Source organism: Apteryx mantelli, chromosome 3 (assembly GCF_036417845.1).
Source record: "Apteryx mantelli isolate bAptMan1 chromosome 3, bAptMan1.hap1, whole genome shotgun sequence".
NCBI lineage: Eukaryota > Metazoa > Chordata > Aves > Apterygiformes > Apterygidae > Apteryx > Apteryx mantelli.
Window position 1 is genome coordinate 104,033,158 of NC_089980.1, and position 18,816 is coordinate 104,051,973.

The 18,816-nt window shown below is 42.2% G+C and overlaps 1 protein-coding gene across 6 annotated transcripts in view; it reads left to right on the top strand.

Moving 5' to 3' along the window:
• Positions 1-18,816, top strand: part of FILIP1 (filamin A interacting protein 1) — a 111,670-nt gene that overhangs the window by 72,247 nt on the left and 20,607 nt on the right. The window lies entirely within an intron of this gene.

Sequence of the window (18,816 nt, forward strand, 5' to 3'; positions counted from 1 at the left end):
GTGGAAAGGTAAGGGGAAAGAAATAGGGAATGCAACATGTATAATTCAGCTCATATTTATAAAGCACCTGTGATTATAATATTGTGCTGCCATAGTTACTGGGTTGCCACAGTTACTGTTTGGTCCAATTTTTTTGAATTCATTAAAAATGCCATTTCAGGTGATATTATAAATACAATCTAAGAAAATCTTGTGGCTCTAATCACAAGACCAGCTAGACAAAAACACATACCAAATAACCCTGTGCTTACACCATTCACCTGCAATGTGGGAGACTCAGTTCTCCCTTCAACCTAATGGGTATTCATCTCTGAAGAGGCCATCCTGTTCCCCTTGTTGGGTCTCTTGGGGAGGTCTGGCCCCACTCTTCCCCAGTAAAACTGATCCACTTCAAAAATCTCTTATATCATTTTTGAGCTCTTTTCACCAAAAGAGTAAAATTTTTTCTGTAGCTTAGTGGCTAGGACATCACAGACTCAAATTCTCCCAGACACAGGAATTCATTGACCCAGGTCTCACCATGTCCTGGAAGAATGTTCCAAAAGGTGGATTTTCAACTTGTTGCTTTGGTGAGTGGTACCAAGATCTGGTCATCCTTGCCTGCTCCTTTTCTTAAAATGACAGAGATGGAAATCAAATGGCCTCTTCAAGATGAACAAATGTTTCACTGAAGTCCACATGAAACTTTTTTTCACTTGAATGAGAGAAAAATAAAGAATTTTTTTTCTTTGATAATTCCTTATTGAATTTTTGATTCAGCTATGGAATTGAAGACTCAGTTATTCACACAGCTCTGTTCTCCACTTGCTTAGGTTAGGAAATGATTAATAGTAACATAGCTAGTGCTGCAATGAGAAAAGATAAAGAAATGAGCAGAAAATGGGGCTAAATTATAGCAGAGTGACAGCACTGATGATAGCGATCATGTCACAAGTGAAAAATATCACTTGGTGACAAGTATATGTATCACATGATGAAAGTTCCTACACAGTTCAATTTTAAATGCTCCTCTGAAAATAAATGCTGTGCAAGAGCAGTGATTTAAATATGAGGCTTTACCTGGATGATTTAACTTGTATTAAAATGGTGTATAGCTTTCAACATTTTTTCATTTTTCAAATTACAGGATGGGATACAACATCGAAATGGTAGGGCCAAAATATTGTCCACACCAGTAAAACTGGTCTGGCAGTGCCGAGAATAGAGCATTGCCACTTGCAGCTGTCTCCACAGTTTGCACTTTATGTGCATCGCTAATCCAGTGATAAAGAAGAGTGTGTCCTGATTTGACTGACTCATGTCCCTACCAGATAGACCAAGTGTCCTTGGTCCAACTTGCTTTTGCTGGCAGGCACTATTGCTTTGTGCTCCTCATTAGCACACTGAGCTCTGTGCATCCAGATTCTTCAGGTCTTAGAAAACAACTAATGCATAAATACACCAACCTGCTTCTGGATTTCCTGAGTGCAAAGCTGGTGCTAGTGCAATTCCTTTGAAGTCAATGGAGCTATTCTTGATTGGTGGGATTAATGAGAATCACAAGTATGAACTGTTTACTATAATAATCACTTATGACTACATTATTTTTAAATAATTTTGATAGCCAAATAATGTCTTTATATTTTGAAATAGTTTTGGTCAGCATTGCCTATTGATTCTGCCAATAAGGCTTTAAGCCCTTCCAAACTGATTTTCCTCTGTGTGTGAGGCATTATTTGCACTTAGGTCACTATAACATTTTGAAAAAAATAGCAATTTGTAAGCTAGAACACTCAGGGGAAGTCAACAGATAACAACTACATATGTGATTAGAAGACAGCTGGACCTGGATGTGTAGGCTCTGCAGTTATTCAGAGGGGAGCATGGACATGGAAGAAAGAAATTTTAAGGCAAGTAGAGTCAAGAACACCAGCTTCTAGTTCACACTTGCTTCATAACATCAACCTCACATCTCACATCAGCCACAGGATGTCAGCTGCTGCTGCAGTAAGAGGTAGCACGGTAGAAACTACTAAAACTGTGCTCCTCCAGCTCTCTTTGTCTTCTCTCTGCCATGATGTCACTTAGATGTTGCATCGTTTGAAGCCAGACTTTGGGAAAGTGAGCTGGTTATGGAGTCACTGGGGAAGGTCACCTTGCACCCCCCCCCTCTTAAAGCTGGTCTGTTGTGCAGTCACTAACGTAGGAGTCCAAAGGCAGGGAAGTGTGAATCCCAAGCTTGTGGCTACAGCTCTAGGGGAGACCTGTGGGCTCTGGGGATCCAGACACCCAGGTTTATCTGTATTTTTTTTTAATCAAGTAGCTCTTCAATGTAAAATGTAAAACAGTCCTGAGAGCAGGGACTGAAATCTAACCTCCTTTCTTACCAGGGCAATTCCCTAACCACCATACTGCAAAGTCAGATTTCCCCTTCCTTTCTCTCCATCTGGGCACATTAGTCTTCCTCGTCCCTTCCTTTCCCCCTCTGAACACTCAGCTGGATCAACTGGATCCACTGGACTGGACTCAGCTGGATCAACTGGACTCAACTGGATCCTTCAGGAAATGGGAGTGCAAGTTAGAAGTATTTCAGACTGAGGAGAGAAATAAATTCAAGTATTACACTTTCTGGACAAGTAATCTAACTACCAGGCTCTGGCAAAAAAGACAGCCACCCTTGCAACTCTTCCTCCGAAGGGAGGCAGCTGTGGCTCCCGTCCTTGTGAGAAATCTGTGGTCAGTGGTTCTCCTTGGTCCTCAAGGAACAAGCCCCTCATGGTTCTGAGTGTAAAGACACATATTTTATGAGTAGCAGATGACTTCAGGTGGAGAATGATGTTCAGTTCAGACAAGATGATGGGATTTCCAAGTCTGGGTAACCAAAATACAGATCTGCCAAAAATCAAGTGCCTATGAACTTTCAGATTTATATGTGGGATTTTACTTTTTTATCTTTCCCTCTTTAAATTGCTCATTAATTGCCTTCCAGAAATCTATGTGCTTTTGGGGGGGATCTTGCTTTAAGCAAGAAGAGGTTAAAATACCCAACTTAAAGCTCTGTGAGGAGTCTAGCCTCTGAGTGAGCACTGTGAGGTGTACAGTAAGGACATTTTCTTCTCTAATTGCCTCTCATTGGAGACAAATCTTCTAATGCAGGCAGCAAACCTAACAAATTCATGAGAGTAGAAAAGCTTTGTGTACGTGTAGGGGTTTTTCTTTTTCCATTTATGCTGCACCTCCAGAACACATGGGCAGAAAGCACTAGCAAAGTTGAAGTTGAGAGTCTGATGTGGTGGGCAGGTGTGTACTCCTTTGTGTCTAGGGCAAAATCCAAGCATTCTGACATGAATGTCAATGGAAAACCTTCATAGCTCTTCAGACTGGCAGTTGGGACATGGCACATCAGGATGTGGTGACAGCCAGGGTTACTCAGCACTGACGTTGTCAAAATCTATCAGTCTCATGTTAGGTCATAAAAGCAGCAGCTGACTGCTCTTGCACAGCATTTGAAATTTTATTGAGGATTCATTATTTTCTAAATCACTGAGGATGGTCCTCACAAGAGGTCATGCTTAAAAATCAGGAAGGTATCTTCATGAGAGGATTTATTTTTCTCTGTTTTCATAGATGATTATTGTTTTATCCTTATATCCAGCTGTGACTGAAGTGGTAAAATGTAATATAAAACAGTGGAAAAATAGCCTTAGTTTCTCAAAGAAAATCTGAGATCTCGCATTGAGGGTGATGGAGTCTCCATATTGACTCCACCTCGGGCAGACCCTTGCTCTCCAGCTGCACTGCTGTTGTACAACTATGTGAACAACTCCACACTTGACTAGCTCACTGTGGAAAATGATGCTAGTTCCTAAATCCAGATTTAAACCTCTTCACTCCTTTTATGTGAAAACATTTCTTTCATGTCTGAGACTTTGTCTTGGTGACCCCATCAACACAAAAAGAGATATATGTGTGAGCTGGAGCCACCATCACTTGGGTTGTTCAATACTAAAATAAATCAGCAATTCTTTAGTGCCTGTTTTTTCTCATTTTTACTCCCCACTAGCTTTATTCACTCTATCAAATACATGTTTTCACTAGTGTATCAGATGGGAAGCAGTGATTTGGACAACATTTAGTTTTAGGTGAGGGACTCAGGCAGTCCCAATCAGTCACTTGATCACGCAGCTTTGAGGAGGGGTCAGTGAGAAGCACAAAAGAAAAGGAAGTATAAAAAAGGTCAGCAGGATTTAAACCAGTGTGGCAAGAACAGAGCCTGAGACTGAAAAGTAAAGAACAGGAAATAGAGGAGAGGCAGCTTTAGAGCGGGGGACGGCAGCCACCAGACAAAGCACGTAGGAAGTGAATGTGAATTAGAGATTAATGAGAACAGAGGGAGAAATGAGGGAGCGAGGTGCTGGTGAACACAGAGCACTGTAGAGCCTGAGCAAGTGGATGACAGAAGGAGGGAAGGTGGTGAAGAGAGAAGGACAGAAGAGAGACCAATTTGCAAGCAGAAGAAGACATATAAAGAAAGATACAGCAAAAATAAAGCAGAAGGCATCGTATTGATCATATTGTCTGAGGCAGTATAGCAAGGGCAGTGGGACTTCTCAGAACTTGTTTGAATCAAAAGATACGTGAGGGAAAAAAATACTTTTGCTTTGATTTTCGGTTTCCAATAAGGGAAAATTCACCACAGTTCTTCATGAGTTGCTCCATGAGTACCTATTTTCACTCTTAAAAATGTGACCCTTATTTATAGGTGGAGTATTTCTGTTCTAAACCCCTGCCCTCAAGGAAGTCGGATGAGTGGGAGGCAGCAGAGGGGGAAACAATAGAGGGAGAGCTCTCAACAGAACAAAAGCAACACACAGGTGAAAATCAGTCAGGGTTAATTCATTGTTAGTAATGTTATTCTTTCTTCTTATGGTAACTACCATCGTTTCTTAGGTTTGGTATTGTAGGAGCACTTGGGAGCCTTTGTCATCAGAAGGGGGTGTACTGTACCAGGCATTGTGCAGGTACAGACTAGAAAGAGCCAATTCTTAAAGCAGTGATGGATTCTTAAGAGTTGTTTAAAGGACCCTGAGATTTGTCTTGTTTAGAGTAAAATAGGAATTGCTCTAAAATAAGAGGTTTGAGGGAGACCATTTATGAAGAGAAAGAGGGTGCTGTGTGGAGAAGCAGAACCAGCTTCTGCTACAGAATGCTGTAGAGATTTAATAGGGTCTACGTGTGACGAGTAATGTTCTCATCAGGAAGGTCTCTGAAACATGCCAGCCTCGTTCTGCACCCCTGGCCTTTACAACATGTCATCCTCTCAGTTCTAGTCTTAAAAGTCCTCCATCACTGAGGTTTCCTAAAGAAAAATCTTTGTCCTTGAGGACATGGTTTCCCATGAGAATGATGAAGCTGCTCCCACCCAGGATCCAACTCAAGCAAAAGAGGCGAAAACACTGCCAAAAGACTAAGTATTTCTCTTTTGGTAAGCTGAGAACAGCCACAGGTCTCCCTGCTGTCAAAGCCTCACACTCACTTCTGCCACATAATTTTTCTGCTTAATAACATAAACATCAAAAGAGAATAACTTAGAAAAACAAGGTGAAGGATGAAGACCAGAGCAGAGTGGGACCACAGCGTTAGCAGGATGCTCTGATAAAACCTGGATGTGTGAAAGCTGCTGATATTGAAAAGGGCAGGTCTATAGGGGGCAGCAAGGAATCATACTGCAGTGTGGCATTTCTCTGAAGTCCAAGACAACTCGGCTGCTTACTCCAGAGACACTTTGGTCAAACTGTTGGTTCTTAGCCACAAAAGCAAGATCAAAACATACTGTAGAATAGATGATGTCCCTGACCTGGTATAACAAGCTGTGTATATGGGTCCTGTTTCAGCTGTAATCATCATTGCTTCATGGACTCCCACCAATACAGGTTTTGCTACTCACAGAGAGAAAAAATGAGTGATATAACTTCATGTTGTGCATTTCTGCATTCATCTATGATTTGCAGTTAATTTTGTTCTATTTCTTAATTAAAATATCTGAGGCAGTTGTGTAATACTGGAGATAATGAGCTTTCCAAGATATCATAAGGATACACACAAGTGCTGTGCAAGTAGAACAGCAAAAGAAAAAAAAGTGGAAAAGAAAAACAAAGCCAGAAATGCTTTAGTTAAACTTTTGAATCATGATTCCATAAAGGCAGCAAAATCATAATGTAGTGCAATTTTCATGCTGCAAAGAGGAAAAGAATTCTAAATCTAGGCAGCATGACTTAGAAAAGATCTGGGGAATAATAAAAACAGCCTGTGTGTGTGTGTGTGTGTGTGTGTGTGTATGTTTTTTAACAGCTGCATGGAACAACCTGTTTTAAATAAGAACAAAGGTGAACAAAGCCAGTTGTCAGTGCAGCCTACCAAATGAAGCTTTTTACTGTGCATGACGTATGCCATATAAAATGTATTGCCTGAGATATAACAGCACAGAGTCCAACTTGTAGCCTTTTTCTCAGGCTTTTCCTATGAAGTCTTGTTTCAGGAATTTACTATCTTTATCTTCATTATTTATTTGTGTCCCAAAGGCCCAGGGTATCACTTTGTTCACTATATTTTCAGCAGCAAATTAAAATTATCCTCTCCCCTCCCTCAGTATTTGAAGTTTTTGTGTGCTGTCAAGAACAGATTCACTGAGCTCATCAATATCTCTTATGCTCAGAGTAGGTAACTGGATAAGTAGAAAGTGGGGGGACAGGGCTGCATTTACCAAACGAGTGCTAGTTGTCCAGAAATACAAAACAAAGACAAGAGACCCAAAAGAGCAAGAAAAAAAAAGAAATTTAATGGTGGAAGATCTTCACTGCTTTGGAGGCTTTATGGACAAAAATTTTCAGTCTGGCAAGCTACACAGTGTACTTTTTCATGTCTGGAAGTAAATACAAATTCAGGAAAAGCTTTGTTTTGCACAAACAGAAATATTTGGGCTTTTCGTAACATGTTAGAGAACCTGTAGAGAGTTGCTGGTGCTGCCTTTGCTATAAATATTACATATGTTTCTGCACTGAAGGTAAAGAGCCAACAGAGAGTAGGGCACTCTGCTGGAAAGGTTACAAAGCTCTGTTTACAGAGAATTTTATAATCAGACAATCATTTGTTACAAGTCTCAAAGATCTGCAAGAGAAATCCATTGCTGTGCACAGTTCAGTGCATTTATAAAGAGAGGAACCTATCAAAGAAATGTGTAGTCTATTTGCACATCATTAACTAGTGAAACCAATTCCATCTTTTGCTTCCCAGTTACTCTCCTTCTCTAGAGCAGAAAACTGTGCCAGATAGTACAAATTCTGACTTTCAGAAGTGACTTGGAATTTGGATTTCCTATCTGTTCTCTCCCCTCCTTTTATTTCTTGGTGTTTTTCTCATCTGGTCTCACAATGTTGCAAGTGTTGTTTTATTCAGCAATGTATTTCTTGGACTACTTTGTCCCAGTGAAAGCATAAACATAAAGATTCATGAAATTCTGGCAAGCAAGTTATACTTTAATTAGTAAGTCCACAATATTGATGAAGATAAAATGGGTGGTGGCACAGACATACATAAGCTAATGCAGCCATCTGCCGGCAAGTCCACGCTGTTTAGACTGTCCACACCGTGCAAGTCCGTGTGCTGCGCAGGCACACCACTACCACCTTGCACCTTCTCTAGCAAGTCTTACATCCAGTTGTCAGCTGGATCACATCCAAGCAACTTCTGTGTCTCTACATTGCATTCTCCATGCTTTTATTTTGAAGTTACAGAGTAAACTGGGGAGACGGCATTCTGGGGTAAGCCCCCTCTGGGGATCTGCCCATTGGTGGTCACAGGTGCAGACAGCAACTATGATGAGACAGTGAGGTTGTGCATGTCACCTTGTCTCAGCAATCCTATCTATTTTAGTATTTTTTCAACATGAGCGTGGTCGGGCACTGAAACAAGCGCTCAGAGAGGTTGTGGCATCTCCATTGGTTGGAGGTGTTTGAGACTCAACTAGAGCAGGTTCTGAGCACCCTGCTCCAACTGGGCCTGCTCTGTGCAGGGGATTGGACTAGACGATCTCCAGGGGTCCCTTCCAACCTCAACGCTTTTGCAGTTTTATGATTCTGCACCCTCCAGAGGATGCTACTGGTTTCCTTGTGACTCTGCTAGCACCAGAGTGAGAGACTGTGGCCTAGACTGGGGCAGGCTCTGTGGGATCCTCTGGGAATTTCCTCTAACAAGTTCCTTGCTAGGCAGGGACACTGGCAATGCCCTCAACCCTTCCTCCTGTCCTCTTATGGCATGTTATTGTTCTGCCTGTTGTTTTTTGCTGTCAAATTTGTGATGGGTAGAGGTAGTGCCTTGAGGTCTGTGGTGTGGGGGGAAACCTGCTGCGATTGAGAGCAGTCAGACTTCATGAGATCAGTGATTCCTTCAGGGCCTTGATTCCCAGTCCACCTGATCCGTTCTTCAGGTCACATCTGTGCAAAGCTGACTGCAATAGGTTCTCAGCTGCTATCCTAACATAAGCATTGAGTGATGATCCTTTTGACATCTCTTCCTCTTTTACCAACATGCATTAGTGGCCCCTAAAATTCTACTTTTTTTTCTTTGTGCTCTGGGTTTTATTTTGAGCTGTGTTAATATACTAGATGCAACACAACAGACAAGAGCTTGGCTGAAATTTCCCTCAAATTGCTAGGCTGAGCTGAACCATGAAAATAAAGAAGTTCAGGGATGCCCTTGCTCTGTGATCCCTCCAGGTCCAGCCAGGCCCAAGAGTGGAAGGAGGCTTAATTAAGACTCAGAAGAGAGAAGAGCCAGAGCAGATATGAGGGGACTTATAGGAGAGCTGCAGATTTGGGAGGCGTGGGGTTTAGAAATGGAGTGCATTGGTGAGGAGAAGGAGACTAGGGGTGAACAGTGGCTGCTGAGAGACTGGGACGGGCCATGCAAGGAGCTCAAAGCCAGCTGGGGATTGAGTCTGTGGACAGATATCCCCTGCAGATCCAGCAGTGCTGCTGGAGAAGAGCCTTGCTCTGAGTTGCTTATCACAGTCAAACCCATCTGTCAGCAGATAGTTTTGAAACTTGCTCGCAAAGTGGTCTACACCCTTCTAGTAATGGATTGATAGATGCTGACAACCTGCTATTTCTATCAACCATTTTGTTAACTCAAATTGCAGGCATTTATGCAGGAAATCTAAAGCATCTAAACTCTTCTGATGATCCCTCTAAGTGTCAATATAATGCCACATCATTAAATTTTGATGGTGGAAATTCATTTAAATGTTTTCCATTGTGTGTATAATTTTCTCTTTTTAAAGAATATGTAGCTGTACCAGGACACAGATATTAGGATTGCAAAGGCAAAAACTCAAGGACATGGTAAGTGAATTAAGCAGAACCTTTGTCTGCTGGATGCATATGGACTGTAATCATTTCTAATTGCATGATCAAACACAAATGTTGTACAGAAACATTTCCTCTGTCACTGAATAAAATAGAAACATTTTGGGATGCATCAGCATTGCACAGAGGAGGCAACTGCTTCTCTGTAGCAGCCCAGCTTCATCTCTTGAAAAGTATTTAGTACATGAGGCAGGAGAGTATAAAAAGTGAGAGAATGATTAAAGCTGTTATATATTTCCCTGGAAAATGTGACTCTACCCCTGTAGAGTTTGTGTGACAGATTTCCTACATGGTACTAGTTAAGTCACGAGAAGTTAGTTTATATGGGGTATGAAAGTTTTCACTTTAAGAATGATTTTCATTTTGGGGGAGCTTGTTTGGAGATCCGGGTTCTTCCACACACAAGTTTGGAGCAGCCACAGCTGTGCTGGAGGCAAGTGGCACTGTGATCTGAGTGTACACAGCATGCTGCAGCTGGAAAATCACATCCCACATACCCCAGAGCAGGGGCCCATAACTAGACCCTTGCCCCTTTGTGCTCCTATTGCCTTTCCAGAAATTAGTAATTCTGCTCTCAGAACAGAGTTTGAAGTCTGAGTGGCAAAGAAGGACCCTGAACAAAGAGGATAAAACCAATCATTAAGTACCTGTTTTTTAAATGAGCACTGTCCAGCCTATATACTGAAGGAGGCAAGGATCCCAAGGAAAAATAATGAGATCATGAAATTAAACAGTTTCTCAAAAACACAAATACATACTGGTCTGTTTTAATGGATAATAATACTTGACATGATACGGGGTTTTTTGGATACTACAGTCATCTTAGGGAAAAGGAAAGGGAAAGAGAAAGGGAAGGGAAGACAAAAGAGAGGTTTATAGTCCTCATTGTAAAGACTGAAAAGATGACCTTGAACAACCTAGCGATTCATTAGGCAAATAGAAGGAATCCCCAGATTCTTTTATTTTGATTTGGGAAAAGAGCTGATTGAGGACATTTTTATGCAGGGAGCTAGCAGAATGGTTCTTTTCAGACCTCATACAGTCTTTTGAGTTAACCCTGGTACTATACATGTGTTTTCAAAAAACAGCATGCATATATTAAATCCACAGGGGAAAAAAGATTGTCTTCTTCATTTATTCATGCCCTTATCAACTGAGACCAAGAACAACCAATGCTTATCAACAGTGGTAATGTCAGTTCAAACACTGTGACAACAGCAGAAAAGCAACAGCAGCTTTTCTCGAGTAAGAGGAATGAAGTGGCAACTCGGACTGGGAAACATCTTTTGTACATTCTAGTTCAGTTAAGAGAAAGTAATTCATGAGGGTTCCTCGAGATCAAATTATTACTTCTTAATTGTTAAGCTATAAACTCTAAGCCTAGAGGGGGCTGTAAATAATAAACTCTAGGAAAGGCTGGTCAAAGGAAATGCTGACCGAAGTGAGCCATGAAGTCAGTTAAAGTACTTTCAACGCAGGCACATGAAGCTACATTTTGTGAGTGCGGAGAGCTACTTGGTGTGTCAGCTTTGCTAAAGGCAACTCACCAAAAAAACTCGCCCGCTCCGGAAAGGCAAGCTGCAGGTCCCCATGGTGAGATCCTATCTCACACCGGTAAACCCGCTGCCGAAAACCTCAGGGCGCTGAATCCTAAACTGCGGCGACTGCTACCGAAATTCAGCCGCGCCCAGAGGCGGGGGGCAGCGGCGGGCTCCCCCTCCGCGCAGCCCCGCGCCTCTCCCGGGGCCGCGCTCCGGCCCCGCCGCAGCCCATCGCCCCCCCCCGCCGCCTCGGGGCGGCCGCGGCTCCACCCTCCGTCCGCGCCGCGCACCGCCCCCGCCGGCACCTCTCGCTGTGGCGCCGGCCGGGCAGCGGCGTGAGGGCGCCTTCCCCGGGCGGCCCGGGGGGAGCCGGGCCGGGGCGAGGTGTGCTGCAGACTTGGGCTGGGGCGCTTGTGGTTTTTTTTTTAACATCTTAAAAAAAAAAAAGGTCTAATTATAAGGTAAGGAAGCTCAGCTCTGTTTTTGTTTGAGCAGCGCTAACTGTTCTGGTGCGTGCGGGTTTCGCTTGCTAAGCGACTTTGCGGGGCGAAGCAGCGCAGCGCTGGGGCGAGTGCGCTGCAGCCGCGAGCCGCGCTGGAGGGGGCGGCGGGCGCGGTAAGTGCCCGCGGTGCGGTGCGGTGCGGTGGTTTGCGCTGCCGGGGCGCAGGCGCGGGGCGCGGCGCACCTGGCCCGGGCGGCCCGCAGCGCTGCTCCCCTCACAGGTGCAGCTTGAATGCTTTCTGCTGCCCCCCCGACCTACAAAACTGCTGTGGATATTTTAACTGGAGGGGAGGGGGTTAAGCTGGAAGAAAGCGCCTGGCCGGATGGAATAGCCTGACCAGGTTTTGTTTTTAAAGGTCTTTGGTGCTTCTCTTATGTGAACAAGGTACCGAAAAGTTGGCAGGAATCTAGAAAGTGTTCTTATTCTAAAATACTGAGCTTACTCGCTGTTCAACTTAAGACAGCTATAACACAAATAGATTACTGCAGCAAAGGGGATTTTCATTCTACAAAGTCAGCGTTAGAAATTCTCCAAAAAAAGGGGAAAAAGCATTCTATAAGGCAAGCAGTGTGTCCCCTTAAAAAAAAAGGAAATGTTTTCCACAGTGTAATTTGGAAACTGTCATGGAGTTTTGAAGTAGTGGAATTATTAATTTGTATTTGATCTAACTTGACACAGTCACTTCTCAAAAGTTAACTCAGCAGTGAAGACTATGTGGTTTTGTATGCTTTAATTTTACACAGTAGGTAACCACAAAATTTGGTTTTTAGATTCACTAGAACTGGTAACTACATTTTTACAAGTTTTTATTTGTTTTCAAAGCTGACCATGTGATAAATTGAACAGCAGCTCGTGAAGTTCTTTATCTAGATAGTTCAAATGTATTTCATTTTTGTTAGTTTGCTTTAAAATTTAATGGATTAAAAGCAGAAAGTAACACAAATGTAGTTTATTTTTTTTCTTGCCAGTGGCCCCCAGATCTGATCCCGTTCATATTTTTCTTCTCTCAGTCAAGATGAATATGAGGGAAGGACTGAAGCCAACAATTTGAAAGTGTAATCGAATTTTGAATTGCCCAACTTATGTGTTAGGCCAGATTGTTTTGTTTCCTAGAGAGCCTAACTACCTTTTGCCTCTCTTTAATTTTAATTGCAAGCGTAGATGCCCAGAATCCCTGAAAATCAGCCTGTAGGTTTCTCAGTTTGGCACAGAGGCACTCAGCAATAGTGTTGACAAGTGGAGGATTTCCTAGTGGCTGCAGAAATAATCTTCAAAATCAGATGTTGTACTTTAAACAGAAAAAAAGTGAAGAAGGAATTGCTTTAAGTTAAACCTCTTGCTGCTTTTCATTATGCAAAGATTTTATTGATCAGTCCTTCACATCATTTAGTGGGCAGCAGCTTCCTAGCTAGCACTAAGAAGTTGTCCAGTCCCTCTAATTCCGCATATACAGAAACAAACTCTTTATGGTTGAACTGGGAGGAGAGGAAAAAGGGGCGTGCAAAGACACTTGCTTTCCTGGTGCTTCCTCAAGATTGCTGTGTGAGTGGCAGAAGCCCTGTGAGCTGGCGTGGCAGGCCCCTGGGGAGGAAGCAGCCTTCATCAGCTGTCACTCAGCTCATCCTTAGAGTCACCGAGTAGTTGCTGCTGTGCTTCTCTTACCCCTACTTACTGGCCATTTGCAAAACATGACAGAAGCCATCACATCCAGTCAGAACAAACTTTCAATTCTAGGAATTGAAATAATAACAAACTAGGGTAATAAAGTAGCAGTGCTGTAATGGCTTTGTTTGGTGAGGAGCCCCGTGGACCTGCAGCAGCCAGACAAGCTGTGTACAAGCTCAGCAAAAACGGGTGCCAAAGAAACACCTTACCTGCCTCCTCTCCATCCCATACTCTTCATCCCACTTGGAGCTGAGACTGCTATTCCTCCAGCTGCCATGGTCTTGATAATGGGGGCAGTAGCCCTGATCGCTCTCCGCATGAGCTCCTCGTGTGGATGCTTCCCCACACACTGGGAGATACCTTGCTAAGCTTAGCTTAATCTGCTTCCGAAGGGGGAAGCTAAACCAGATGAGCGCAGCTGAAGTGGGGTGCCAAAACATGTGCCCGCAGGGGCAGCTCACATGCTTTCAGGCCCTGCCCTTGCTTGCCCTCCTTACCAGGGTTTCCTCATGTGGGTGAGTGCCTGTTGCTGCATGATGGGAAAGGCCATATAAGCATGAGTGCTGTTTGCTCATCATAATGGTAATACTTTGAAACATGCATATGGAAAGCACAACTCAATCTCTGGTATAATTTTCAATAAATACTTTGGTGGGCTTTCACTTCTGGATGCTCTGTTTAAAATGATCTGAAGTAAATGCTTCTTGGAAGGGGGGTTAGTTTTTGGAAACTGCTGAGCATCTTTCCCCTGATAACAGAAATGTCTTCATTTTTTTGTAAAACATTATTAGTCACTTTGAAGAATGGCTTTTCATATCAGCTATCAGTGCTAAGCATGGTTTTTGTATGTCCTGGTTTGCTGTGTTTATTGCAATTCAAATGTATTTGTGAAGTTCATGATCCTTCAGTCCTTAACTTCCTGTGCGTTTATGCTGATGATTTTCTATGGATGTTTCTGAATTTCAGATGAGGATTTCTTGTAGGCATATATATCTGTCTTGAAATACTGATTTTTTAAGGTATATAGAAACACACAGGCATTAGCAAACTTCATGAAAAGTAAGCTGCTCTGTGCTATTCTGAAGGGTAATAGGTTGGCCATTCAGAAAGGAGTTATATTGTCTGCCTGTTAAATTTAATTTATGCTAAATTTAGCTTTGATATGCCACCTGGTGATGGCCTGATAAGAAAAAAATATTGTCAGAACATCAATAGTCTTGGTGTATGTTGCAGAAGGCAAAAACAGTGTCTACTGACAACTATTTGTGGTTTCTTCTGTAAATAGAGGTAAGAACTAATGCTTGATTTTGGCTATGATCTTGCTGCTTCTACTTCTCTTAGCACATACACATAAAATAAATGCCATCTAAAATTCAGTAATGCTCATCTAAGTTCTTCTGATACAATTTGCAGTGTGCTTCAAAAACACCAGATTATTCTCCAGCTGTAAGTTATAATTCATGTAATTCATGTTGAAGTCTAGCTCTAGTCTGAAAAGAGGCTCTGTGAAAATGGTACTGTGGGGTTCCTCCTTTGTGTTGCAGTGATTGAACTTGACATATGCAGAAATAAAACAAGAAGAACAATGTATGTGGTCGAACTAAGTCTGTAACTTTATTAATCCAATGAATTGACCAGCGTTACAGAGAATGTTAAACCACCCTGATGGCTAACCAGCAGAACTAATCCAGTGCAAACTCCAGCTAGGAGCCCTTCAATCTCTATTTCTTTCACATTAAAAGGATTAGGTAGAATGGTCAGTGTCCTCTGTCACCTGTCCTCAGGTGGGATCTGGGGACCTACCTAAGGCTGGCACTCCACTTGCATCAGACTGAAGCCTTGTCTGTGTTGGTCTCCTCTTCCCAGCTAACTTCAATTCCAATTGCCAGAGACCAAGTGTGTGCCATTCTACAAATTGAGTCTGCACCATAGTTCATGACAGTCTCTTGCAAATGCATTGACATAATGACCAGACTTTCTGAGAGCTGGCATGTAGGTGGGGGGGAAAAAAAACAAAACAAAACACAACAACTGTACAGTATTGGCCAGGTTTGCTTTGTGGAAAAAAATGTCTTCCAAACTTGAAGTAATGATTAGCCCAAGCCCGAGGAACTCAGTCAGCTGGTAGGACAAAGCACAGGCATATAATCCTAATAAAAGTTAGAAATGAAACCACATCTCTGGAGGGAGAGGGATCAGCAGCTAATCAGCATCTCATGTTGCTTCTGACAATCAGTCTGAAGCTGTGGAGGAGGGAAGAGGAAGCACAAAGACCTTTTGCAATGAAAAGCTTCATCTCCAAACCCAAAGGAAGGGGCATAAAGAAGACCTAGTTACTACCCATCCAGTCACACCTTTATCCTTGATGGCTGAAGGGCTGTCTCCATTGCTCAGTTCATAAAGAAGGTTCAAACTAACTCATTAGTTGCTCTTTCTGCTCGCCAATGTTTACAGGCTCTGCAAGCTGAGATTGGTTTTTGGAAGTCTTCATGTTCTTGAGTCTCTTGCACTGCTATCCACAGACTTTCCTTGTGCTAATATAGCACTGCTCAACTGGGCTGTAAACAACTAGCTTTTCTGCATGTGGAAGGAAGCAGGAGCCGTAGCTCCCCAATGCAGAGATGACCATACTTGTTTGCATCAGCAGCTTTTGTAGGTCAGTGTCCTGCCTCAGCACCAGTCAGTATCAGATGCATCTTTCTTGATGATGCAAAATTAGGGAATGGCACTGTCCTCCTAGGACATTTGTTTTTAACTCAGGCAGTTAACACATATTGATGTATAAAGGTTTACCATTTATCCAATTTACTGTGAAGATAAGTATGATATTCTTGAAAGCTGGACAGCTGTAGGGCACGCATTCTTCGAATACTGTGGTGTGATCAGATTGCCAAAGAAATCTAGGAGAGGGAGAAAGCACCTGGAAGAGTGGAAGATGCTCGCAGCAGCAGAAGGCCATGTATTCAGAGACTGATTTGGGCTACATGTTTTGACATAATACATATGGTAATCTATGGGGAAAAGAAGATACTCCTTAGATCTTAACAGGGCTTTCCAAAGGCAAGCAGACATTCTGCTCTCCCTTTTTACAAGGAACTTGATCTGCTTCCTTTCCCGCTGTGTCCTGAAATCCTGAGCCCTTGACACTCTTACTGACTTTTATGAATGCAAATTATATTATTTTATCCAAATACTTCTCTTCATCTTTTAAATTGAAACCAAAAAAACCCAAAATAGTAAATACAAGGATTGGGCTAAGGGTGCCAAACTCTGTTGGCTTGTTGGTGTTTTGGCTATACCTAGCTCCACATTTCTTTATTAAAATTTTTCTTTTTTTCCTTTTGTTTATTTTGACCCTGAATGCAGGTGTTCTCCACCTCTTGACAATCCAGAGTGCAGTTGTTCTGGATAATACATTAAAGACATAGGTAGTCTGAGTCCCTGAGGTGCTTTTAGTGTTGCATTGGAGCACATACAGATCTGTATTACTCAGGAAACATTAGCAGCAGCAATTAGATGAGAAGCCTGACAATAAATCCTTTGTAAGGGTCAAGACGGGACAGCATCATCTTGGAATTCTGCTGAAATTCTGGTTTAACCACTGAGTTTTAAGAGTTATACAAAAGATACAAAAGCAAGCCTAAACTCACCTTTTAGTATTTAGAAATAATAACACTGAAAAAGGTGTGCATTTTATTACTTTGACATCTGCACAGATTTGGAAGCTGCTTTCCCATATATCCCTCACAGACACGGATTTTAGAAACAGTTTCCCTGGATACAGAAAACAGAAAAAGATATCTTCAGTTATCTTACTTCTTGTGAAAGGTCACTTGTTAAATTTTAGGCAGTCTAGTTTCACTGTATAAAAACTGAGGCAGGACAAAATGTTCCACAGTGCTTTCTGCCCTTTTTCAAGATGCTAACTAATTCACCCAGTCATGCTGGCATAGTAATGATACTTTATTTTGGCTTTTCCTAGAGGTGCAAAGCCCAAGACTGCACATTGCTGACTTTCCTGATAGGTACAGCAAGGCAGTGACAATGCTAATGTGCTTTCTTCTCCTCTTCTTGAGCCTCATCCCTGACATTTCTTTGTCTTAGCTTAATAAACAGGTATGTGGGCCTTGAACTGTTTTGCACTCTGCTTAGCAACTTGGCCAGTGTAGACTGTCTGTAGCAACTGCTGTGTGGAAATCACACATGCTTGTTATGAACAGCCTAGCTATTCAGAATCATAGGCATTTTTCTGAGCATCTTTAGATAGGCTTTAAAGCAGCAAGATTTTAAAAAAGAAAACAAAGCGCTGTATTTTTACTGGTTTTTGAATTTTTAGGGGCCACCTTAAAATTTTCCTATGGTACAATGGGGGTTGGAAGCATTCTCTTTCTTTAGGGGCTCATATTTTTATTATATTCCCATGACTTTGGGAGATGGGTCATTTAGAACACCACCAGGTTAGGTAAAACTGTTCTCTCTCAGCAAATAATATTTTGTGGAAAGGATGCATGCTATTTCTTTAAAAATGTAGCATGGGGGAGACTAGGGAGAGTTCTTGGCAGAAACTTTTGAATAAAGCAGTGTGATAGAATAGCTAGGGAATATATTGCATGCTAATAAAGTTCCTCCTTCAGTGTGAAAATTGAGTGCTCTGTGAGTGGCAGCGGGTGTTTTTTTACCTTTTGACATTCTAACTTGACCCATAATGAGGCATACACCAGTACGTCTTTTCAGTCCTTTCCAAAGAGTTGCCAAAACTAAAGAGATTTTTTTGAGAATAATCTATGACCCAGCAAGGTTGGCTATAAGGTTTGTTTGTTTTTCTCTCTCCTGCTGGTTCCTACTATTCTCTTACTCCCACATCCTCTCCGACTCCTGTTTTCAAACACATTCTTCAGCCTTCTCCTTCCCTACCTACTGCATCCTGTGCTCTGTTTTCTGTCTTCCTTCTCTTGTCTCATAGCTTTTCATTCCAGTTCCTGTTCTTTCTGGTCCCTGAGGAATGACGAGTGAAACATTAATAGCTGCTGGAGAAGTTAATAAGGCTGTTACTAGTTTAGAGTTCAGGTGAGGGCTCTGAGACACTCTCTGTGTAGGACGTTGTGCCCTGCAGCTGTTTGCTCCACTTCATTGCTGGGGCAGCAGAGAGGAATATATATCTGTGCTTCACCCACTATCTTTTACAGTCCAGCATTTTAGATAAAATTACTGATAAAAGTCGATCTTTGCTAAGATTTGGATGTTACAATTACTACAAGTTAGTTGACAGGTGGTAACTTGCTCTGCTATGGACACTGTTGCGTGCCTTGACTACAAAGAAGTGCAAATGTTTTAGACATACGGTGAGCAAAGCAAGTGGATTTGAATCATTACACATAGCTTGATGTGGGAGTTGCAGGTACTTTGACATTGGTTTGAAAAACATGTCATTTCACAGTACACTCAGCATGCATGCCTGTGTCGTCTTTTCTAAATCATGTTGCTGCTTTTACAATAAAACTCTTAAATTAGTGGGAGATATATCCTTGTGTTATCTGTACCTCTTTATCAGTTGAGGATCACCATCCTCATAAATCTGTGCTTACATATGTGCAGGCACTTCCTGTGCTGATGTCAATGTATCCTGAATATGAAGCACAGACACAAAATACTTAAAAGCATGCTTCACTGCTCCATTGAAAAGTTGCGTGGATAAGCCTGGAAAATA